Below are 27,105 nucleotides of genomic sequence, written 5' to 3'. Positions count from 1 at the left end.
ATTCACTGAAAGTTTGGTATAACACATACAAAACTATTTGGGTTTGTTTTTCTTTTCCTTTTTTCCTTTTTTTTGTAGTAAAGAGAACATCTTTAACTACCTTTTCAGATTCTTTAATACTATTTGGTTTGTTCCAGTTATCTATTTCTTCTTGCACCTATTTTGACGTTTTAAAATTTTCTAGTAATTTAACCTTTCATCTACGTTTTCAAAAATTCTAACATATAATTGTTCACTAAAAATATTTTATTTTTTAAATTTCCAAAATTTCTGTTAGTCTCCATTTTTCATCTTGCATTTTATTTGCTTATCTCTTTTTCTCAAGTCTTGCCAGAAGTTGATCTTATTAATCTGTTCAAAGAACCAAATTTTGCTTTTATTACTTTTCTCATTATTTAATATTTGTCCTCTATTTACTGAGTTTTCTCACTGTCTTTAGTATTTCTTGCTTGCTCCTTTACTCTGTAGTTCTTTCCCCAATGTCTTGCGTTGAATAATTAGCTTGTTCTAATCTTTCTTGTTTCTTGATAAATGTATTTCAATTTCCCTCAAGTAGGTTGTTAGCCACATCCCAGAGTTTGAAAAATAGGGTTTTCATTATGTCAGCTCTAAATATTTCTTGATTTCCTCTTTAAAATGAAGATAATTTGGTAACATATATTTCCAAACAGATGAGTTTTTTAAAGTATCTATTTGTTTTCCTCTCTAATTTTATTGTATTATGCTAGAAGATGCAGTATGTAGAATTTTGATACTGTAGAATGTATTGAATATTCCCTACGCCCCAATATAAGATTTAATTTTTTTAATGTTTATACTATGCTTGTAAAGATTGAGTATTCTCTGTTAGATGAAAAGTTCTTTCTATATCTAATAGTTGGAGCTTATTATTTATATTGTTTAGGTCATAGATATTACTGCATATTTTTTCCCTGCTTGATACATTAGCTTCTGCGAAGATGTGTTAAAGTCTACAGTTAAAATTATTGATTTATCTATTTCTCCTTACAATACACTCATTTGTTGATTGATATATTTCTCAATTATTTCTGGGTTTTTTTGTAAGTAAAATTCTTCTTTATCCTTTTATGATAGTTTTTATCCTACATTTTAATTTTTTAGATGCTATGTTTGTCATTCCCTCTTTCTTATATCATGTTTATCTGCATATCTTTCTCATTTTTTTCAATTTTTCTGCATCTTATTGTTTTTCATATACTTCTTATAGACAAAAATATAGTATTAAAAAAATTCAAACTAAGAGTCCTGCCTTTTTATTTGGTAAGTTTAATCATTTGAATGTATTGTAATTGCTTATTATATTAGGCCTTTTTTCTGTTATCTGATCTCATATTTTCCACTTACTTTTCTTCCACAGAGTTTTCTCTTTTTTTTCTCTCTTTTCCTGTTTTCAATCAGATCGATCAAGTCTTCTCCTTCTAGTTTAAAAATTATATATGTATTTTTCATTCTGGTAGTGATTTTCCTTAACATAAGACTCATCCTCATGTTTATTCATTTCTGTTGGTTTCTTCACCTCGTCACTATGTTTATCTTGCCCCATCACTTAAGTATTCGTGCACCCAGGTCCATTTGGTTTTCAATCTTTTTCTTCTCTTTCTCCAAATGTTAATATCTTCCAGAATTTTAGTTCCCTGTTTTAATGAATACAGTTTCTCTTTTTCTTTTCTTGGTTTTAGATTTTTTTTATTAAATAACTCTTTATTCCTATATTTCTTGTAGCATCTCTTGTATTTTTATCCTCTTTCACTTGAGAACTTCTTCTAAAAAGGTGTGCAATAGGGATAGTTGGGCTGAAAAGTTTTTCAGGCTTGTATGACAGAATATTTTTAAGATACAGAAATATTTTTTTAATTGAGATGTAAGTGACATATAACATTGTGTAAGTTAAAAGTGCACAATGTGTTAATTTGACACATTTATGTATTGCAATGTGATTACCACCACAGCATCAGCTAACACCTACAACACATTACATAATTATCATTCTCTCTTATGGTGAGAACAATTAAGATCTAGTCTTTTAGTAACTTGATGCTTATAATAATGTTGACTATAATCACTATGCTTTGCATTACATCTCCAGAACTTATTTACCCACAAGTTGTAAGTTTGTACCCTTAAACAACATCTCCCCAATTCCCCCAACCCCAGCCCCTGGCAATGACCATTTTACTGTTTCTATGAGTTCAGCTTTTTTGAATCCAGATATAGTGATATCATACAGTATCTGTCCTTCTATGTCTGACTTATTTCACTTACCATGATGTCCTCAAGGTCGATCCATGTTGTTGCAAACAGCAGGATTTCCTTCTTCCTCATGGCTGAATAATATCCCACTGTATCTGTATATACACCACATCTTTATCCAGTCATCAGCTGATGAACAGTTAGGTTTCTTACATGTCTTGGCCATTGTAAATAATGCTGCAATGAACATGGGGGTGCATGTATCTTTTCAAGAGCCTGTTTTCATCTCCTCCAGATATATAGCCCAAAGTGGGATTGGTAGTTTATTTTATTTTTTGAGGAATCTCCATACTATTTTCCATAGTGGCTGCACCAATTTACACTCCCGCCAACAGTGCACAAGTGTTCCCTTTTCTCCACAGCCTCACCAACACTTGTTGTGTCTTGTCTTGTTGATGACAGCCATTCTAACAGGTGTGAGGTGATAGCGCACTGTGATTTTGACTTGCATTTCCCTGATGATTAGTGGTGTTGATCACCTTTTCATGTACCTATTGGTTATTTGTATGTCTTCTTTGGAAAAATATCTATTCAGAGTCTCTTCCCATTTTTTAATCGGATTGTTTGTTTTCTGTTGAGCTCTAGTTCTCTATATATTTTGTGTATTAACCTTTTATCAGATATACAGTTTGCAAATATTTTCTCCCATTCCAAAGGTTGTCTTTTCATTTTCTTTATTGTTTCTTTTGCTGTGTTGAAGTGATTTAGATTGATGTAGCTCCATTTATTTTTGCTTTAGATGCTTTTTGGTGTCATATCCAAAAAAATCATTGCAAAGACCAAATTAAAGCAGCTTCTTTCCTATTTTCTTCCAGGAGTTTTACAGCATGAGGTTTTATGTTTAAGTCCTTAATCCATTTAAAGTTAATTTTTGTGAATAGTGTAAGATAGGGGTCCAATTTCATTTTTCTGTATGTGGTCATCCAGTTTTTCCAACATCATTTATTGAAGAGACCATCCTTTCTCCACTGAGTGTTCCTGGCTCCCTTATGCAGGGGTTTATTTCTGGGATCTCTGTTCTATTCCATTGGTTTATGTGTCTGTTTTTATGGCAGTACCATATTGTTTTAATTACTATAGTTTTGTACTATAGTTTGGAATCATCTGCTGGCTGTGCTCCACTACGGGAAAGGTTGTTGGCCAGGCTCCCTGGTCAGGTGGGCCTCCAGCTATACCCCTCAGTTGGATGGGGCTGGAGGCCATGCTCCATGATCGAGCGGGGTCACTGTCCAGGCTCCCTGGTCAGCTAGGGCAACAGGGTATGGTCTGCAATTGGCCATAGTCACTGGTTGGTCTCTGTCTCTGAATGAGGCCGCAGGCTGTGTTCAGCAATCAGGCAGAACCATAGGCTAGGCTTTGTTGCTGAGCAGGGCTGTAGGCTGGGACCCACAGCCAGGCAGTACTGTAGGCTTTGTTCCAAGGCTGCCTGAGGTCACTGTTCAATTTTCCTGGTCAGGCAAGGCAGGAGTTTATGCTCTTCCATTGGGCAGAGTTGCTGACATGGTTTTCTGCCTGAGTGGGGCTGTAGGATGGGCTCTATGGTTGCCCAGAATCTCTGGCCAACCTTCCTGGTGGAGCAGGATTGGAGACTCTCCTCAGCAGGTGGGCGGGGCTGCTGACTTGCTTCCCTGTCCAGGTAGGGGCATAGAATGGACTCCACAGCTGGTATTGCCCATGGTCTGGGGACCCAAAACAGGCAGAACTGGTGACTGGGTTCCCTCGCCAGATGGGGCCACCAGCTCCACTCTGCAAATGGGCAGAGCCACTGGCTGGGATCTCTGCTCAGTAACCACCACCAGCAAGAATGTGGTCATTCTTGGCCAAGATCTTTAGGCTGATTGCTGTAAGCCCCTCCTCATCCCTGTCTGATCCCCGGGCATCCAGTCCCACAGATTCCCCCAGTGATCCCTCTTCCTAGGAAGCATGCAGGGAAAACTGGATATCCCCTTGTGCTCTCTTTTGCCCCCTAGAGAAACCATAGGCCCAGGGAGGGCTTCTCAGTGTGGAGCAGTGCTGTCCTGGGGAAGAGACAATGCAAAGTGAAAATGCTCCTCTTATCCTTCTAATGCAGTGCTTCCTGGTCTCTGTGGTGCATGGGTTACTTCAGCCTCACCCCCAGTTCTGGGATTCTCACAAAAGTGTCATGTCTATAGATAGTTGCTTGTTGGTCTTTCTGTGAGGGAGAGAGAAGTTGGGGACTACCCATTCTGCCACTTCACTGGTGTTCTGTTTTGTTAATTTGTCAGCAAATTAATGAAAATATCAATAGCCATTCACATCTGTAGGCAAATAATACAACTATATTGCTTTGACTTGATGGGCATTCAAATGACCTTATATAAGAAATACCTCCTCATCAATTTTGAAACTCTAGCTAAGTGCAACAACTGACAAGGCACTTTATTACATAGAAGCATGACATATGGCTAACATGTATGAATGAAAAGATTGGTTTATACCACTCATTTCACTTATCCCAATACCAGCCATTTTCATTGGGGTAGGATTTGAGGAAATGAAATATTGAAGGGCAGTTGATAGGTATAGGCTATGCTCCCAGCAAGACAGGATGCTGCAGCCAGGTCGGCAGGCCAGCTGGTGCAAGGTCCCAATGACAACTCTGCTGCCCCAACTGTAGATGGACGCTGCGCACATTCCAGAAATACGAAACCGCTACGACACGTTTTCAGCTCCTGCCAAATTGTTGCTGGGGCCCGCGAGTGCTTAAACAGCAGCATTGATTTTTTTCATCTTTATCTGAGAAATTCTAGTTTTTAAGAGGACAGAAAGCAGTTTCCTAAGAAGTCATTCGATAACTAAGAAGCAATGACAGTCCCTTCCCTGCATCCAGAAAAAAGTGGGCATATACTCAGGTGAACTGTCAGACCCCTCCTGTGTCAGGGGAGGCGTGTGGAGCAGTGTCTGAGCGCTGGCTCCACAGAGACACTCTGCAAATGACTGGGCATTTGTCCTTTCTTAGGAGTAATTCCTTAAAAAATTTAATGAAGCCAATTCTTCAAGAAAGAAAGCCAAAACCAATCTATCCTGCCAAGCAGACAAAGATCATCCACCGTCTATACACACACACACACACACACACACACACACATAAAGATGAATTCCCCCAGCCCTTCCATCCACCCTCTACACACACAAACACACACACACACACAAAGATGAATTCCCCCAGCCCTTCCATATACTGTTTACACACACATACACACAAAGATGAATTCCATCAGCCCTTCTACCTACCCTCCAGACACACACACACACAACACACAAAGATGAATTTCTACACACACACAGAAAGATGAATTGCTCCACCCCCTTCCATCCACCCTATACACACACACTCACACACACACACACACACACACACACATCAGACCAAGGAGGCTGTACCAGAGCATGCTCCTGGCGCAACCTCCAAGCCACACAGCACAGAGTCCAGAAGGCACCGAGGTTTGGGTTGCCAAACCACATCTCAAAATTTTATGGTTTATTCTCCAGTTTCTTTCTGCCTTTCAGGTGGAGGCCAAAGGAAGAGTGATATTCACTTGAATGATGTTTCTGATCAGGAGCACTGTTTCCAGGATGAATCAAATTTACCCCTCGCCTGGGTAGAAAAATGTCTTTACCCTAAAGCTTATTAGGGAGTTGTGTTCCTTTGCAAAAAGATGGGGTGAGAATTAGGAAATCCTAATAAAAAGAATCAATGGCAATATTAAAACCATTTAATACCACTTTCATTCTCATTTCCTCAAATTTGTTTTTACAAAGATCAATATAATTTTTATATAAATCTTAAAATCCATAGGGTTGTATGACAGGAAGAGGTCCAGATCAGGCCATTTTATAAATAAGGAAGCTGCAGAAAGACTCAGAAATCCCCCTGGTTTGTGGGGTGGAGCCACGAATTGAGCCCACATGCTCTGACCACAGTCCAGAGTCCTTTCCGCTCTACAAGTCACTTTCCAGGGAATGATGCATATACGTACTCCTGAAGATAAATTTTTAAAAGAAATCTTATTAAAGCCATCTTGTTTTAATTCACAACTAAATAATTTTGCTGAACAATCGGAATACATCTGTGTCTCCCTATACAACTACCAATGATATTTACAGATTTCCTTAAACAAACACAGTAGGAATAAATGACAAATAACATCAGAATTCCCTGCCTGGGATTTGTACTGTACAAGCAAATGTTTTTTGTTTATTTGGAGAAAAATCACCTTGATGTTTATTAACATTTAGAAACATAAGAAAGATGAAAATTCATTTTTTTAATCATGAATATATGTTACAGAGAAAGTAAAAATGAACTAGTATCTAATAAAAGTGAGTCACACCTGCCCAGAGACCTTCCATCTAAGTTAAATATCGTATCAAGTCTTCATTTGTCAATCTCCATCACAGTCCACAACTCTGCTGTACATGGCTTTCCAACTACTCCATTCATAAAGCATTGCCATTATTTTGTTTATTCATTTGTGGTGGATTTAAAAAGGCAAGAAAGGGTCCAAATTGTCCACATCTATTAATGAAGCATTGGCCTTTACTCTTCTACTTCAAATTCTTCTGTTGGCACTCATACCAAATCTGGTGTCAGTGCCAAAATGATCATCAGATAAAATGGAAAGCAGTGGCCTGCGGCTGGGGAGGAGAGCAGAAGCAACTTATTCTTTGACTTAGAGGCGTGAGTTCTGATTAAAATAAATGATTAAAAAAATCTTCAAGTTTGGCTACAAATTTCCCAGTATGCTTGGACTAGCCAAATTATGTCATCAACTAGGGTCTAAATTAAAGGAAAATTCCTGTACTGATTAGACAGCTGTCTGTTCAGTAATGAAAGCTATTGGAAATGGTTTCCTATCTCATATTCCCTCTATGCTCTTCCTATAAATGACTGAGCCCTAATCAGTTCATCAACTGACGTGCTTCACAATGGCATAAAAGGATGTCCTATTTTCTTCTAAAGAAACGTTTTAACATGTCTCTTTTCATGCACATATTAAAGACTCTCTGCTCCTTCTTATTTCCTCTTACAAAAAGCTCACAGAATTAAAGAAGCCCCTTGAGGCCATCAGGACTCCAACTATGCCACCTGAGAGATGAGAAAACTGAGATAAAGAGAGCCTTATGCCTGTCCATTTCTTGTTCCCCAAGATTGTATTGCTTTTACTCATCCTCATTACTAACCACAATAATTTGTGGTCATCCCGCAGTAACATAATAGGTACTATAAACATAGTTTAGATTTCACTATCCTACAAAAAATTGTACTTAAGCAGTTCCAACTCCTATCCAAATGGTCCAATTTTAAAGAAATATTTGATAAAATTTTAAGTCAACAAAATATTTGGCTGTCTCCTTATAACTAATTGTGATTGCATGTAATTCATCTGTTTATTCATTCAACTACCAGTTTTTGAGTACTGGGCACTCTTCTAGGAGTTGGCACCTTTACCATGAACAAGAGAGTAAATCACTGACATCTTAGGTAAATTTATAAAGGAATTTGTATCATTTCAACTTATGATAAGGATGACATAGATATAAATTAGTGATGAAGAAGAAAGTGATTACTTCAAGAATGTGGAAGACAGGATAACCTTAGACTGAGTAGACAGAGAAAGCTCTTTGGAAAAATGATATTTGAGCCCAGCTCTGAATGACAAGATGAGGCAAGACAAGCATTCCAGCAGAGTTAGCAGGGCAGGGCATGACCTGTGAGGTGGCACACTTGTCCTTCTCTCAAAGTAGCTCTTCTTCAAACGGTCAGACGCGAGGCAAACTCTACCTCCACGCTTGCTTCTGGGCAAAATTGGATGTAGGCGAAATTTGTCCTGGGAGCCTGAACTCTTTCTACTCACCCCTTTGTTACTTCTCTATTCTTTATTGATACCTAAGCTTGTATCCCCAAATCACTCATTATCTTCTTCTTTCTACCACCAAGCTAGCCCTGCATGCAGTGTGACATTATGATGCAGTGCTTTTTAAACTATTCCACTGAAAACCCCACTGCAGGGCTACATGAACCCATGCAGGTATGTCCCTGCATATACCCAATCTGTGCTGTATGTTACAAGGCAGATATGGAAAATATGTTATAGGTCGAGCTCTCAAGATATGTATAGTCCGGTTAGGAAGAATCAAGGCACAAATAACCATCCAAGAATCCTCAGGAAGATGTGCATTAACCATGTGGTAAAGACCAACCCCATGGTTAAGTAACATTAATAGGAGTTCCTGAAAAGGAAACATCACCATGGGTAGCTAATGGCTGTATTAACCTCAACACATTATTTTGACCATGGGTTTTTCTTTTCTCAAAGATGAGAATCACATCTAATATTTCTGTATAACTTTAAGTCCCTCTTAGCATTTTCAACATCCTTGAGGTTCTTGTTTCTTATTAACTAAATAATTTTGAGTAAGACTAACTTGCTATTATAACAGATTATCCATAATTTCACCAGTTTTACGTAAGACTCATACTTGATCTTAAATAACAGGAAAGAAGGAACAACAGCTTTGGGCATAATCATTCGCACGAGCATTTGTTTACAAAGTACTCATATAATTTCCTCATTAATCCTTACAGAAACTCATACGTAGTCATTATTATACTATTTTACAGAAAGGGAAACTGAGGCTTATAGAAATCCTGTGACTGCTCAAAGTAAAAGCGGACTTGAGCCTTCTTGTTCTGGAGTTTGTTTTTTATACTGAATTGAAGCACGACTTATTGCAACTTATCTTTCTAGGCATAATATATGCAGCATTGGTATAACATGGAGATAACCTTAAAAGGCAGTTGGTAAGGGTGAGTAGGGAAAAATGCATTATAAGATCTAACCAAGAAGAATTAGGATGAAGCATTAGAGGCAGAGAGTCAGAAGCACAAAGACTGGCAGACAGCAGATGACACATGTCATAACACAGCCTGAAGAGGCAGATTTTATAATTTTCCAGCTTACTTTAAAGTAGCTTTGAAATTACCAACTACGCCAATTTTGAAGGTTACCAAACACAGCTACAGAAAGTAGTGTGACCATTAGCAAGACACTTAACTGCCTCCAAAGAGTTTCATTACAGAATGAGCCAGGTAGACTGACTGACCCCTGAATTCAATTTTAGCTCCACAATTGCCCCATCAATCAGTTTAGCACAACTGAATGCAAGAATGTTCCCTTTGAAAAGGAAGGTGGAAAATTGGTGGAAACTGTGTTTTTTAAATGCATTCAACGTCCCAGAAGTCAGTAAACCAATAGGTGAGCCATAAGTACTTGTAGATGCTGGGATTACACATGATCTACTTTTCCTTCTCTTTCTTATTCTTTCTTTTCATAATTTTTTAATAATATGCATTTACTACTTTCATTATATAAACATGTTTTTAAAAATAAACGCTTAGTTGATGAGTATGTGTGGCAATAATGGTAAGACCCTCAAGATTACCTGCCATCTAAGCCTCATGAAAGCCCAGAGTCACCAGAGGTGCCCATTTCTACCAGGAAGACTGTTCACCTTAAGTCAGACTTCCACTCTGGTATTTAAGACAAGCTCACTACTTGCAGCATTTCAAAGATATCTGAGGTATTTCTTCTAAAATAAATAAATCCAAAAGTGCAATAAGTAATAAACATGGTGGTAAACTGTTTACACCGAGAGCATTAAGTGGAACTATCAAAAGCGGTTGCTTTGGGAGGGATTTGAGGAAGAGAAGCTGGCTGTGTAGTCTGCTCCGCCAGAAGAAGTCAAAGGTTCTGGATTCTAACAACTCGGATACAAACTGCGCACTCCAAGCAGAGCATTCAAACTTGTTTACAAATGCCTGGTAAGGAACTGAACTTTGAAAGAGCCTTTGATGAAACTTGGAGTGGCTTTCTCAGGTCTAAGAGAGTGGCGTCTGGGGCTTGTTTACACAGATTGGGATGAGAAGCTATTTACATTTCAAATGCATATTTGCTTTTGAAAGAATCAACTTCAGATGGTTTCAAGTGACTTTTTGGAGACCCAGCCAAAGGAGCACTACCATCCTCCAGTTTTGATTGTCACAAGGCAGCGGTGTGTCCGTCTACATCTAGTGTCTGAGGGTCACTCAAGAAGCCAAATATCATGTGAGGGACAGGTGCACACAACCAAGAATAGCCCTGCCCCAAATGCCAATGGCCTAAGTAAAATAAACCAGCCACAAAAAGACAAATACTTATGATTCCACTTATATGAGGTACCTAGAGTAGTTAAATTCATAGAAACAGAAAGTAGAATGGTGGTTGCCAAGGAGTAAGAATAGGGAGTTATTATTTAACAGGCACAGAGTTTCAGTTTTGCAAGATGAAGAGCGCTGGAGATGGACAATGGGGTGATGGCTACACAACAATGTGAATGTATTTAATATCACTGAGCTGTACAGTTAGAAATGGTTAAAATGGTAAATTTATGTTATGTGTATTTTACCACAATTAAAAATAATTTTTAAAAAATGCAATAGTGCCTCCAATTGAGATACATTGAATCCCAGCCCAATCCTGAATCTGCCAAATTGAACATCAGAGTGAAGAATGGGCTCCATTCTCTTGACCACTTAGCACTAACAAGGGGTCAAGTTCTAGCACATAGCCCTTACACAAGGCCCAGTGCCAAACAGGCCAAAGTCCCATGAAATATAAACAATAGTGAGCTGGTACAGCTCAAATCCTTGTGAGACATACGAAGAGACTTCATTCCATTAGGTTTAAGAACTCAGAGAAGACCTCATTTGGTTCCAAATGCGATGTGTGTACAAAAAAATCTTTTTAAATTGTAAAACAATACATAAATAAGGTATCGTACTTCTTATCCAATAGAGATCCTCCATCCTGTTCCTTCACATTGAGACATTCTACCACAACCAGAGCTGGAAGGCTTTATCTGGCATACGCTTCTGAGAACACAATAGTTACTAAACATTAGAGAGGAAAAAACACATTAATTTTGCAAGACAGCATGCACTATCAAATTTGGTGTTTAGACTCTTACAAATCAATAAGGAAAATATGACATGCCTATGGGAAAATGGGAAGGGGCGCAAACAAGCAATTTTTTAAAGATATACAAAAGGGTGGACAAATGCATGGAAAAGCGTTCAGTTTCCTTAGTAAACAGAAAAGCGCTAATTAAATAATGAAGATATTTAGGTTTATTGACAAGATTAGAGATGATGTGACTGGACCAGTGGCCTTCCTCTTGCCTTCCTCCAGATGAAAACAGAGGAGAATAAATTCCTTGACTATGAAAAATCTTTGCTAGAACTGTCATCTCACAGATTGCTTTCATATTTGCAAAGAAAGAGACAAAAAAGAGAAAGTAGATCCTTTCCTATTCCTGCAAGGCCTAAAGTGCATGACTGGAAACAGGCACAGAAAGAATAGTATCCTGCACAGAAAGAGAGAAACAGTTTGCAAATTATAAGACAAGAAAACAATCTTGTCTTCTTTAGGTGTTTAGACTATCCAGTGCCTGAGAATTAAAGCTTGACCTTAGAAGATACGTGAGTATTCGCTGGGTTTCACAGGAGTAATGGTGAGGAAATCAGCCTGCAGCTCACATACCTGTTACCGAACCTGAAGTGAGTTCGCTCACCCGTTGCGCAGCAAGCCAATCTCTGACACCGGGGGTGGTGGAAGAAAGTAGGAACTTTATTTTTGCACAGCGCTGAGCAAGGAGAGAGGGCAGCTAACAGTGAAATCCCGAACTCCCCGAAAAAGCTAAAAGGAAGGGTTTTCATTTGGGGTTTTAGGTAGGGGAGGGGGAGCATATGGCCTTGCTGGTCGGAGCTTTCCCACCAGCCTGTCTTTGGCCTTGAGACACTTGCAGAGAGGAGGGAGCTCATGACCTTGCTGGTCAGAAGCTTTCCCACCAGTCTGTATCTCTTTGTGGGGAGGAGATAGTCCAGGTGCTTGTCCTTGACGGTGTCTGTCTCCATGGAGCATAGTGGATTCTGGAGCCAGGAAGCCAGAGAGTAAGCAGGGAATGAGTGTTTTGGTTTTAACCCCATATATGCTGGGTTTAGTGTGGGGAAACTGATATTAGGGTCGATATCATACCGTCTATCACAATGCATACAAGGCTGGAAAGGGGCCCCCGCACCTCCTGGACCCACAAGAGACTTGTGCTCCAAGCCTTCTTGGGAAGAAGGGCTTTACTTTTTTCTTAACTACTTGCCATTTGAACTTAGAGAAAGCCTTCCTAAGTACATTATTTTACTTTCCCCTTCCTTTGTTTAAATTCTCTTTTTTTAAATTGCCTGGACCCTTCAATAAAGAAGGTTGCAAACACTTGAACAGCTGGATTGGTGGGTGTCAGGGAGACTGAGGCACAGGATGTACATGAAGGGTCTCCACTGAAGCCTGTGGGGTACATGGGGGTCAATAGCCTGTCAAGGGGATTGTGTCCTAATATCCAGCCAGTGGCCAACGGTAGGGAGGCCCCACCTACACTGCAAATTTCCTGTTGACAGGGACCAGATCTTCTCCATGCTTGTGTCTCATTCAGCATTGTACCCAATGCCTCACCCACTTGCAATGCTCAGTTCTTCTTCACGCCTACTTTGGCAATAACTGTCAAGTGGTATTTTCCTTTAAATAAAAAACACAAAAACGGACTCTTGTTTTTCCCAAGGTGTTTCCCTTCTAACTAGGAGTTTAGTTAATCATTTTATTAACCAAAATACTCAGTGATGGGTTACAAATGGCCCTGAGGACAGAAGTGGGAAAATCCTATCCCCATTTCTTCTGGGGTGAATTGCATGAGGCCCATTTTTGGCCAGGACCCTGTACATCAGTGATGGACTGTAAGGCTGCATTTCATTAGGAGATGCCTGGAAGTTTATGTCGGTCTGGATTCTGGGCATGTTAAGAAGCCAAGTGCTGACAGTGGTGAGACACTCTATGCCCAGCTCTCCTGGAATGAAAGAAAACAGCTGTGTTTGTAGAAAGCAGGTGGACATCATTAACTGATTGCCAAATAGTCACTGGATGCATTTCTCCCCCTTTGCAGGAAGCAAGGAGATGGGTCTGTCCGGGAATGCTCTTTAAATTAGAGCCTAAAAATTTGGAGAAATTTCAAAATTCTCATTACTACCTCCTCCCTCGAGTCCACAGGACTTTTTAACAATGACACGCTGTGCCCTCAGTGCCATTTGTTTTTGAGAAATAGGTGGAATCCCCTGAAGTACTATTTTCCTTTATTTAAAATGTGAGCTATTTGTCAAGAGCACTGTCTCAGCACCAGATGTCTAGAATTACCTTCAGGATGGATCGTGTCTCAGGCCAGGAGGGCATCTGTCAACTACCCGAGAGGGAAAAACAGGCATGCATTCCAACGCTGTACATCAGAATAACTGAAAGCATGCTAAGAATCTTCCACGACATCTGCTACAACCCTCCACCATGCCTAATAAATGTTTCCCCTTTGACCTTCTAGGCGATGTGCCCTTCCCCCTCAAGAGCGGTAAGGGCAGAGAGAAGGGAATGGGGAGCATCCCTACATCTGCAGTCAGGACTGCTATGCAGGATTCCGCATCCCACCGACCTTGTCACCTATTCATTCTAATTATTGGAAATGCCTCAAAAACACGCCCTTTGTCCATGCCACCTCCCTGGCCTGGATTACTGGAATAGCCCCCCAAAAGCCCCACATCCACTCCAAATCAACTCTCTTATCCACTCCAAAGCAACCCACATATCACATTTGCCTTTGTTTCCACAAAAAAGTTTACACGGTTCATTTTGACTCTCCAACTCAATAATAAGTCGTTTATTAACTAGTCGATTAAATAAATAACAGCAATAAAAACATTGTTTGTAAAGTCCAAGCACCTCACCACAACACCCCGTCAAGCTCCACCCCAATCCTAAATGTCGGCACACAAGACAAAGGCAAAGGACTTATGCTGGGTGTTAGGATTAGATTTATTTAATAGTCCCATTTAATCTCACTGAAACTTGATAGATGTTGATGGACCACCAGCTGGATATAAATTGGAATGCGAAGTAGAACAGGAAATGATTTTCACCTTTGGACGCAAAGTTTTCCTTGTGTTTATTTAGGTAATATGTGTTTCAACTCACTTCTGTACCTTCTGGGTCAAAATTTGTATTGCCTACCAGTGGTCCCAGGACGAGACCTCAAGGAGCAGTGGTTGGAATTGAGGGGTGGCAATATGAAATGGGATTAGGACTGCCCTGAAAGATAGCAGATCATCTCACTCAGGGGGGATAATTATGCCCCCAATTGACCTTGAGCTTAATGGTTAAGCCCAAAGATCAAGAGAATACGAAGCTGGGGAATTTTAGGGGGAACATTGCTTCCACTTGCCTGTTGTTTCCTTCCCCGTGGAGGGAGCGCCACGGGGTGACACTTCTGACCTCTTGCTGCCACTTCCCTTTCTCAAAGCAAGTGAGAGGCAGTGACTAATGTGATTAGCAAATTTGGGCAGTATGCACAGCTCAGTCCTTTCCTCCTCTTAAGAATAAGCTGCCTGTGGACATCATCCATCGTGCTACTCCTCCGGGATCAGTTAGCAGCCTATTGACTCTCACCCTAAACTAGAATCTCAGATTTAGCCTTTATCAGAAATGAAGATAATGTCTTGGTTTCTCATCCTTTGTTTTCCTTCAGCACTGGGGGAGGGAGGAGGCAGCACCGTCTACTGAGGCTCCCTCTACTCCTCTAATATTGCCTGTCTGCTGAAGCTATTGGTGACTCTAAGCCTTTTATTAAGGCCATTCCACCCTCCTCAAAAGTATTTCCTGCTCATTTTCCAGTTCTTCAGACTCAGCAACTCCACAACTCCCTTGCTGAACGTTCCTGCCTCCAGTACCCACCTAATCCCCCTTCCAGCATTCATGCTAATGCAAAACTAGTTATATGGCTTTATCTTATGTTCCCAGGATGTCCAGTTCCTAAGCAACTCACATTTATTTTGTAATTCTTCCATCTTTGTGGCACCCAACATAATGTACGCATGTTGAAAGTACTTGATAAATTATTTTTTAATAAATTGGTACTTTCTCTGACATCTAAAAAAAGTCTGAAATGTTTCCTTTCTATTTTAACAAAATGATAATTTCAGAAATATGTATGTTTGGACCACGAAAGGTAGAATTTCTAGCAGTGTATTGCTTGTTGCAATATGTATAAATTGTGTGTGGAAAGTCAAAGGAATTACGTATTTCTGCAAACCTGACCTCAGAACACTTTTGGCATTCTTGATGTCTTTGTCTACTGAGCACCTGCTCTACACCTGGCCCCATTTGAGGGAAAGGGGATACAAAGAAGGTCAGAGGCTGGCTCTCATGAGATCACCTGGAGATGAGCGAGATCTCAAGTGTGGCCCATAGACTGTCTCATCAGAGTCACCAGCTGGTAAATGTTCAGACTCCCAGGTTCCAGGATCTACTGCATCAGAATCTCCGGGAGTGGGCCCAGTCATCTCTTATTAAATGAGTTCCCGGGATTCTTAGGCTCACTGAGAACCACTGCTGAAGAGCAAAATGAAGATGTGGAAGTGCTGAGATCGAGTTATGAACCCAATACTGGAGAAGAACAAGGAGGAGCAGCTGATGGAATGCTTTTGAGGGGAAGCAGAGGATCTTCTGGATGGAGGGATGTCTGAGCAGAGGTAATGATGGATAAAGGAGTTAATCAAATAACAAAAGGGGGAAGGTAGCCCCAGAAAGCAATGGAGTTTTAATTTTTTTATTTTAATCTGCAATGGTTCTTGCTCAAAATAAATTCACCCAACAGGATATTGTTTTGTGGTTGTTGTTAATACCTGCTATCTGGATAACACTCTGTTCCACTTAATTCTCACAACAACCCTCCAAGATAAGCAGAGCTAATATTTTGTAACCTACTTTATATATAAAGAAACTGAAGTGAATAGTTTGTCTACATCATACTCCTGGGAAATGGCAAACCCAGGATTAGAAGAACTGGTGTTCTGATCCCAGTACTGGTGACTTTTGTTTCACCATGACATGCTCTCACTTAAAGAATTTATACCAACTTTAAAATACCTTCTACTATCCAATCTCCCCCTTCTGATTAAGGACTCAAAAAGGATTGATGTAGGCTAGATTACCTCTGATGTTCACCCAAGCACTAAAATTCCACAGATCTGTGAAATTTTTTAAAACTTGTTAAAATAAAAGTTACGATCTCAGCTAATAGATTCACTCATTCATGAGACGTTGCCTTGGTTTCCAAGTATGTGTTTATTTTCAGGCAAAAGCCATGGTTGAATTGGAAAAGAGCAGCTGGAAAAAAACATCAAAAATGACACTATGATTCAAGTAAGAGTGCAAAGATAAAAGGAAAAGGCCACCACGAATGAACACTGTGACACAAGATGATGTCATATGAATATCATTCAAATTCCAGTAAATTTTTAAAAGAAAAATATTTAGCTACTCATAGAATTAGTTCTGGTTTTGGAATCATTTGTTGCAATTAAGACACAGCCTTTCTCATTTTGACCTATTTCAATCTGACAAATGAATAGTGTAGAAGAAATACCCAGGTCTGTCTTTCAAATAGCATTGGTATTCGCTTGAGGAGTGGATATTTTTCATTTTTAATTTGTGTTAATTTTTAATAATTTATTTCAATAAAGTGATCTTTAAGATTAGAGACTGAAGAAGACTAGAAAAGTCACAAAAATGTGGAGATTAAACAAAATGCTACTGAACAACGATTGAGTCAATGAAGAAATCAAAGGAGAAATCAAAAAATTCCTGAAGACAAATGAAATTGAACAAACAACATGCCAAAATATACAGGCTACAACAAAAGTGGTTCTAAGAGGGATGTTTATAGCAATTCAGGCCTACCTCAACAAAGAAGAAAAATCCCAAATACACAATCTAACAGTGCATTTAAAGGTACTGGAAAAAGAACAACAAACAAAGCCCAAAATCAGCAGAAGGAAGGAAATAATAAAAATCAGAGCAGAAATGAACAAAATAGAGACCAAAAAAAAATTAGAAAAAATTAATGAACACAAGAGCTGCTTCTTTGAAAAGGTAAACAAAATTGACAAACCCTTAGCTAGACTCACAAAGAAAAAAGGGAGAAGGCTCAAATAAATAAAATCAGAAATGAAAGAGGAGAAATTACAACGGACACCTCAGAAATAGAAAAGATAAGAGAATACTATGAAAGGCAATAAACCAATGAATTGGATTATCTAGAAGAAATAAATAAATTCTTAGAAACATACAACCTTCCAAAACTGGACCAAGAAGAAGCAGAGAATCTGAATAGACCAATCACCAGTAAGGAGATCAAAACAGCAATCAAAAACCTCCCAAAAAGCAAAAGTTCAGTACCAGATGCATTCCCTGCTGAATTCTACCAAACATTCACAGAAGACTTAATACCTACCCTTCTCAAACTCTTCCAAAAAATTGAAGAGGAGGGGAGGCTTCCTAACTCATTCTACGAAGCCAACATTATCCCAATACCAAAACCAGACAAGGACAACACAAAAAAAGAAAATTACATGCCAATACTACTGATGAACATCGATGCAAAAATCCTCAACAAAATACGAGCAAATCGAATACAACAATACATTAAAAAGATCATACATCATGATCAAGTGGGACTTATTCCAGGGATGCAGAGATGGTTCAACATCCACAAATCTATCAGTGTGATACAAAACATTAACAAAATGAAGAATAAAAATCACATGATCATCTCAATAGATGCAGAGAAAGCATTTGACAAGACAGAGCATCCATTTATGATAAAAACTCTAAATAAAATGGGTGTAGAAGGACAATACCTCAACATAATAAAGGTCATATATGACAAACTCACAGCAAATATCATACTCAATGGAGAAAAACTGAAAGCTATCCCTCTAAGAACAGGAACCAGACAAGGATGTCCACTTTCACCACTTTTATTTAACATAGTATTGGAAGTCCTAGCCAGAGCAATCAGGCAAGAAAAAGAAATAACAGGGATCCATATTGGAAAAAAAAGAGGAGAAACAGTCACTCTTTGCAGACAACATGATTTCACATATAGAAAACCCTAAAGAATCCACTAAAAAAATTTTAGATTTAATAAATGAATACAGTCAAGTTGCAGCATACAAAATCAACATACAAAAATCAGTTGCATTTCTGTACACTACCAACAAAGTAGCAGAAAGAGACATCAAGAATACAATCCCATGTACAATTGCAACAAAAAGAATAAAATACCTAGGAATAAACTTAACCAAAGAGGAGAAAGACCTGTACACCAAAAACTATAAAACATTGTTGAAAGAAATCAAAGAAGACACAAAGAAATGGAAAGATATTACATGCTCTTGGATTGGAAGAATTAACATAGTTAAAATGTCCATACTTCCTAAAGCAATCTATAGAGTCAATGCAATCCCTATCAAAGTCCCAACAACATTTTTCACAGAAATAGAACAAAGAATCCTAAAATTTATCTGAAACAACAACAGACCCCGAATAGCCAAAGGATTCCTGAGAAAAAAGAACAAAGCTGGAGGTATCACATTCTCTGATTTCAAAATATGCTACAAAGCCATAGTAACCAAAACAGCATGGTACTGGCACAAAAACAGACACACAGATCAATGGGACAGAATCGAGAGCCCAGAAATAAACCCACATGTTTATGGACAGCTAATATTCGACAAGGGAGCCAAGAGCATACAACGGAGAAAGGAGAGTCTCCTCAATAAACGGTGTTAGGAAAACTGGACAGCCACACGCAAAACAATGAAAGTAGACCATTCCCTTACACCATACACAAAAATCAACTCAAATTGGATTAAAGACTTGAATGTAAGACCCAAAACCATGAAACTTCTAGAAGAAAACATAGGCAGTACGCTCTTTGATATCGGTCTTAGCAGCATATTTTCAAGTACCATGTCTGACCAGGCAAGGGAAACAAAAGAAAAAATAAACAAATAGGACTACATCAAACTAAAAACCTTCTGCACAGCAAAGGAAACCATCAACAAAATGAAAAGATAACCTAAAAATTGAGGGAAGATATTTGCAAACCATATATTAGATAATGGGGTTAATATCCAAAATATACAAAGAACTCATACAGCTCAACAACAACAACAAAAAACCAACAACCCTATTAAAAATGGGGCAAAAGATCTGAATAGAGATTTCTCCACAAAAGATATACGGATGGCCAACAGGCATATGAAAAGATGCTCAACATCATTAGCTATCAGGGAAATGCAAATCAAAACTACAATGAGATATCACCTCACTCTGATCAGAATGGCTATAATTAACAAGACAGGAAACAAGTGTTGGAGAGGATGTGGAGAGATGGGAACCTTGTACACTGCTGGTGGGAGTGCACACTGGTGCAGCCACTATGGAAAGCAGTATGGAGTATCCTCAGAAAATTAAGAATAGATCTACCATGTGATCCAGCTATCCCACTGCTGGGTATTTATCCAAAGAACTTGAAAACACAAAGGCATAAAGATACATGCACCCCTTTGTTCATCACAGCATTATTCACAATAGCCAAGACTGGAAGCAACCTAGGTGCCCATCAAGGGACGACTGGATAAAGAAGATGTGGTATATACACATAATGGACTACCACTCAGCCATAAGAAACAATGAAATCCGGCCATTTGTGTCAACACGGACGGACCTTGAGGGTGTTATGCTAAGTGAAATAAGTCAGAGGGATAAAGTCAAATACCGTATGATCTCACTCATAAGTAGAAGATAAAAACAACGACAAACAAACACATTGCAATGGAGATTGAATTGGTGGTTACCACAGGGGAAGGGAGGAGGTGGGAGGGCAAAAGGGGTGATTAGGCTCACATGTGAGGGGATGGACTATAATCAGTTTTTGGGTAATCTACACAGAAATCTAAACACATTACAATTCCAGTTTATGAAAATAAAAATATAGTCCGAAAGCTAAATAATGTTATAATCCAATGTTACTGCAATTAAATAAATAAATAAAAGATTGGAGAGTGGGTGAAAGTAGAATAAGGCATATCATTTAATATGCTTTCAACTTAAGTAACCGAAAACTTTGGCTTAATTGATTCAATCAATAAGGAATTTATTATTTCACATAGTAAGAAGTCAAAATACAAAACAGTCCCAGGACTGATTGATTTAGCAGCTCACTGGCACCATTAAGGATCAGGTTCTTTCCCCTTTTTTTGCTCAGCTGTCTTCAGCAAATTTACCTCATCCACAAGCAAATAGAAATCAGTTTTTAGACATCATATTTTTATTTCAACGGCCAGACACAGACAAGAAACTGTTTTATCAATGGATTAACCTTTTCCCAGAAGCACTCCAGCCGACTTTCCATCTTATCTCATTGGCCGAAATTGTGTCGGATCTGGAAATATTTGGGAGCATTTTTAATTGTCACAGTGATGGGAGATGCTTTGGCATTTAGATAATGAAAATCAAGGATGTTAAATGTCCTGCAATGCCTGAAGTAGTCCCACAAAACACAGAGTTAACCTACCAAAAATGTCTAAAGTATCCTCCTTCCAACTTTGAAAATCACCAGCATTGGACCCTGGGGCTGGATCTAGGGCCTGCCTCCCCTGAACCACATGGTCCTGTGAAGCGTGGGTTCTGGAAGGCAATCAGTGTTCTGCTGGGTGGGTAGCACCATCAGTACCTGCTATGGAGTGGTAGCCAGTGAGACCATTAACAAGTGAGAATACTGGAAGCTAATTCAAGATATTCTTTCTTCCTGAGCTCTTAGATTCACACATCATGTCTTACACAGTTTTACATGATTTTAAACGATGAGCGCTTCAAACGTGATACATGTAGGAAACTCAATGTTCTAATAAAATGAACGGATGGATGTAATGACTTTCACACTTGGTTCATACTATTTTGACAAGGATGATAGTTGTGAACAGCAAGTTATGCTCATCTCCAAAAAGCCACAAGAAAAGTATATATTTCATTTATCCACAAGCACCAACTTTTTTCCATTAAAAGCAACAAAGCACTGTAAGGGTTTGCTGTGGAATCTGGAGTATACTTGCACAAGGCTGACTGACAACAGGGCCTTCACGGAGGCCGTGGGGCGGTGGGGCGGGGACTAGTTCCACCTGGCTGATGGAACTAGTAAATCTAGTTCTGATTTATTTTCAGCATGGAGGAACAGTTCCTAAACCCTGCTAGTTCTCTTTGTTTCCTTTTTATGCATCTCTTCTACCTCTTGAATTGAGCCCTGGGTTATACTGATGAAAGATTCCAGTTTATGAAAATAAAATCATATTGTCTTCAAATATTTGAAGACAAGTCATGTGGAAGAGAGAGAAGACATTTCTCTGTGGCTCCAACAGATTGGACCAGGATGGGTGGGTGACAGCTATAAGGGGATCATTTTATAGCAGTTGGAGTTCTGTACAGATGGAATGATAAGCCTTAGGTAAGAATAAGGATGTAGGTTTGGCAATCTCTGTCAGAAAGAGTTAAAGAACTTTGGACTAGATGATCTTTAAGGTGCCAAGTGCCTTCTAGCCCAGTGATTAATTGGCCCTAATGAAAACCTTGCTTTGGGAACAAATTCCCACTCTCCACTGCCTGTCCCATATTCACAGTGAATTTCATCAGATCACTTCTGTTCAAATCCAAAAGATAGTGCTAATTTACGCCATTTTAAAGAACTAGTACATTGTAGTATAACCGAACATTTTAGCTATATAAAGAGAAAGAGAGTGGTTAGAATGTCTTGCTCATATTTAACTGGTGTTCAAGCAACTTTCACTATTTCATAATAAATACATAACTGTATAATATGTTAGGAAATTTTTTCACAAATCAAATCCAAATTTGCTCAAATATTCTGCCTAACACAGACTTTGGGAATCCATCCAAAAGTCTTCTGAATCACATGCAATTCCAAAGTGTCCATCTTTCACAGCCCTCAGCAAGTTTTGGCCTCTCTGGTCAGTTACAAAAAGCATCACTTCATATAGTTAAAACACTCCTTAGAAAGTTAGATATTTCACATTTCAATATATCTGTCTGTCCTCGCATAGATGTGCAGATATATATGCTATTTCTTTAAAAGTGATTATGTTACTTTTCAGTGCTCCAGCTAGAAAAATATGACATAAAATTCATATTTATCTGGGATAGTTTTACTAACTGCTTATAAATTCATTTATCCCTTTCCTATTTACAAGGCATAGATCTTAAATAATATTCTCTTTTCTAAGTAGTCACACAATTCCAGAAGAAAAAAATAATGTGTGTTTAGGAAAAGTAGATGAGCTTCATAAGTTACCAAGGCCAAATAGTTATTATTTAATGAAACCAACAAATATTTAGATACCAAATACTTGATCAACATCCTCAACTACAAAAATATACCTGAAAGCTTCACCTATTTCTAAAATGGCACTTGTCAAAAAAATTTCATCAACTTTAATAAAAACCCATTACATAATGCTTCAAAAATACTCTTACTGAATTCATGATTTAAAAAGAAATCTAAAGTAAAATAAGCCAATCACAAAAAAAAAAAAAAAAAACTATGTGATTCCACGTATATGAGGTCCCTAGAGCAGTCAGATGCATAGAGACGGAAGGTAGAATGTGCCAGGGCCTGGGGGGAGGGGACGTGGAGCTGTTTAATGGGGACAGGGGTTTAGTTTTTCAAGGTAAAAAGAGTTCTGAGGATTCGTTGCACAACAATGTGAATGTACTTAACACTACTTAACTGGTTAAGACAATAAATTTTATGTATATTTTACCACAACTAATAATTTAAAAATTAAAAAAAGAAATAAATCAATTTCTAACTCTGTCTGCTGAAAGGACCTAAAAGCAAAGACACCCCAGTAGTGGTGGGCACACCTGGTGCCCATATCTTGTTTTCTAAACACCATTTTCAACTGAAAGGAGAGAGACTGATCCCAGAAAAAGTATAAGTTGAACCTGGAATATCTTATTGTGCTGGCAAGCAAGATAGGGCTCAAAAACTGATGGGAACTTATCAAAAGGTTGCAGGAGCCAGCCGAACAGGGTTCCCAGTGCCCAAACTTGCAATAACTTTAGCATCAAAATGAATCATGAAAGTCATGGATTATAGCACATTAAAAAAACAATCCATGAGTTCATGCTGATGCCAAAACAAACAACAAAATAATTAAGAGGAAAATATTTTTGAAAGCAGAAAGCCAATTAATAAAGGTTAGAGGAAATAATAGAGCTAGGAAATTACTCTTTTGCAATCATTATACTAATAATTGGTTCAAGCAAGAACCATCACTAGGTGCTAAAATGATTAGATGCAAGTTCATGTGGAACAGATTATTTGCACAATCCAAAATCTCTCCCCACAGATGATTTATTAATTACAAAGGGGGGAAATGATACCATCATAGCGGGGAAATCTGGAAGATACCACCCTAACATAGTGATCAGAGATAGCACCAACGATGGGAGAAACTGACAGGGGGTATGACCTGGTGTAATGCAGTGAGGACACAGCACCGCTTACATGGTGATACCCCTGCTAAAGACACACAACCTAAAGAAAAACGCAGAACAGCCAGAAAAATCCAAACTGAGGGATATTCTGCAAAACAACTCACCTGTCCTCTACCAAAATATCAGTCATAAAAGTCAAAAAAAAAAAAAAATACTGGGGCAGGCCCAGTGGCATAGTGGTTAAGTTTGTGAGCTCTGCTTTGGCAGCCCAGGGTTCACAGGTTCAGACCGCCAGCACGAACGTACACACTGCTCATCAAGTCACGCTGTGGTGGCATCCTATGTATGAAATAGAGCAAGACTGGCACAGATGTTAGCCTGGGAACAATCTTCCTCATCAAAAAACAAACAAATAAACAAAAACAAAAAAAAAACTGAGAAAATATTCCAGATTAAAGGAGATGCTATAAGTGACAATGTTGGCACAGTTGGCAATTTTGAATAAAGACTATATTTAGATAATATTGTTTTGATTTTAAATTTCCTTAATTTGATCATTATACTTATCTTTGATAGGAACCATAGACTTTTGAGTAGGGGAAGTAGAGAATGAGAACTGGGCTTTAGGAAGATTGATAATATTTAAGGTGTCTTGACATATGTATACATTGTGAGATGATTACCACAATCCAGAAAATTAACATATCCATCCATTCACCTTTTTTGGTGGTGAGAACATTTGAGATTTACTCTCTTAGCAAATTTCAAGTCTACAATACATTATGTTCTAAAATACATAAAATACATTATGTTCTAAAATTTTTTTTTAAGTCCAGATATTTAACAAGAAAACAGTAGAGAATTAACACATTCTTTCTTTCTTCTTTTCTTTCTTTTTTTTGGTGGTCAGTCTACACCATTGGTTCTTGAACGGTGGTTATTGTTATGTAAGAGAATCCCTTATTTTTAGGAGGCAATAAAATAAGTAAATATAAAATAGGTATACACATGCATATTAAGAGGAGAAGAAAGAAAATGGAGCAAAATGTTAACAATTGGTTAATTTAGTGTAGGGTATGCACACATTCATTATTCTATTCTTACAAGTTTGAAATTTTTTCCAAATGAAAGTTCAAAAGTCAAACAAAATGATAAAGTCACATGTCTTGATGCAGGACTCTTTAAGCTTCTCATTTCTAAAATTTGAGTGACTTCAAAATCAAATATATCTTTAGATGGACTTTCTAAGAATATTTTTAAAATACGATCACCACTTCTTGTTACTTTCTAAATTATCAAAAGTTTACCTTGGAAAAAAATAACTATAACATTATTGGTTGGAGGAAATAATATATGATCTTTAGGCAGTCTTTCCATATAAAATTCAACACTTTATATTTTGTGGAACCCCAGAAATACCTGTGATGTGAGCTATTTAGCTAATGATTTTTCACTACATTCGTGTCTTATATTTCAGGAAATATGACTAAAACAAAAGTATATCCAAATAAAGATAAACAGCTACTATTAATATCATAATGTTCTGAAAACTTAATTTCAAAATACATTCTATATAATAACTGCAGCTGATGTTATAGATGTCAAAAGAAAATACAAACAATCACCCAAGTCATTCAAAGAGGATGGAGCACAGGGGAGCCACAAGCTTAGCTCAGTGCTCTGCCTAGACTATGCCCCCAATATGTGAGCACCAGGGCTTCTCCACCTTCACACTGGACACTTGGGGCAAGATCATTCTTGTCGTGGATGACTGCCCTATACATTGTAGGATATTTAGCAGCATCCCTGGCCTCTATCCACTAGATGCCGGCAACACATACCCTCCACCCCCCCCACCGCAGTCACGACAACCAAAAGTCTCCAGGCATTGCCAAATATCCTCTGTGGAGGAAAGTATAAAACTGTCCTATCTGAGAACCATTGGTGTAAACTGACTGACCAAAAAAAAGAGAGAGACAGGTGTTTTTTAATTCTTTACTATTTTCTTGATTTTTCCTGTTAAATATCCTGATTTTTTTGTCAGAACATAATGTATGGTAGACTTGAAATTTGCTGAGAGAGTAGATCTCAAGTGTTCCCACTACATACAAAAAAATGGTAACTATGTGAGCTGATAGATATGTTAATTATCCTGATTGTAGTAATCATTTCACAATGTGTGTGTATATATATATATACATTAAAACATCACCTTAAATATATACAACTCTACACCTTAGGTATGTACACTTGTACACCTTAAATTTTTGTTTGTCAATCATGCTTCAATAAAGCTGGAGGAAAACTTTTAGAACAAAAGTCAGTTCTCTGCAGTTACGCAAAGTAGAATTTGTACACTGAAGTAAGTGAAAACAATCTGAAGCTTTATCAGCTCCCTAAAGCACAGCCCATATTCTGTGCTTCCCCGACGCAAAAGTCCACAATAGTTCCCACCAAAAATAAGTTCAAATTCCTAGTCTTGCCTTTGAGACTCAACACAATTTCATACCAATCTACGTTTCTAGGCTTATCCTGAGAAGCCCCGCTTGGATCAAGTCATCCTGGAAGGTATACTGAGATACCATATGCCAGTCCCAAATCTCCAAGCCAGTAATTATGCACACTGAGATGGTGACTTCTCCTCTTGGTTGTGTATGTAGCCTTGCAACTCCACCAAGGGATAAAAGTGATTATAGAGATGATGAAATTAATTAATCATATAGTGTTAATTTTGGGGAAAGGGGCAGGTTGAATTAAGTACTGGTGTTCACAAGCTTCATAATCATTGTATTACTTTGTGTATATTTTGTTTTTTAAAGATTTTTTGAAATACTAAGCATGATCTGATATATCAAGTATATGAAGTTTATAAGCTTGAATTATAAGATTTATAAAATACTTATAAATCTACCATAAATTTATATTTATAAGGTAGAGTATGCTTTTTTAAATGCATATCTTGCACATGGAAATAGTGTGTTATGTAAAAGCATACATGATTATAATATGCAAATAAAAGGGATTTTTTTTTCTATTAGGCACTCAAATTTTTCTAATGATCACGTAATACTTAAAAGTAAATAGACATTCATCTTGTTATATTCACTTTCTTCTACATGATACAGCCCAGATTTTAACTACTCATAATTACACTACAAATGCTTAATGAAATTGTCTGCTTTGAGAGGCCGGCCTGGTGGTACAGCAGCTAAGTTAGCACATCCCGCTTCGGTGGCCTGGGGTTCACAGGTTCGGATCCTGGGTGCAGACGTGGTACCACTTGGCAAGCCATGCTGTGGCAGGCATCCCACATATAAAGTAAAGGAAGATG

General features: G+C 38.2%; 1 long non-coding RNA gene across 1 annotated transcript in view; it reads right to left on the bottom strand.

Annotated features, from left to right (window-relative positions):
• LOC139041818 (uncharacterized) overlaps positions 1-12,344 on the bottom strand; it is a 116,071-nt gene extending 103,727 nt beyond the window's left edge. The window contains exon 1 of the long non-coding RNA XR_011497789.1: positions 11,874-12,344. This is a non-coding gene — a long non-coding RNA (uncharacterized lncRNA). The remainder of the gene's footprint in view (positions 1-11,873) is intronic.
• Between the last annotated feature and the right edge of the window lie 14,761 nt (positions 12,345-27,105).

This window comes from Equus asinus, chromosome 24 (genome assembly GCF_041296235.1).
Source record: "Equus asinus isolate D_3611 breed Donkey chromosome 24, EquAss-T2T_v2, whole genome shotgun sequence".
NCBI lineage: Eukaryota > Metazoa > Chordata > Mammalia > Perissodactyla > Equidae > Equus > Equus asinus.
This window is presented reverse-complemented; position numbering and strand designations above follow the sequence as displayed.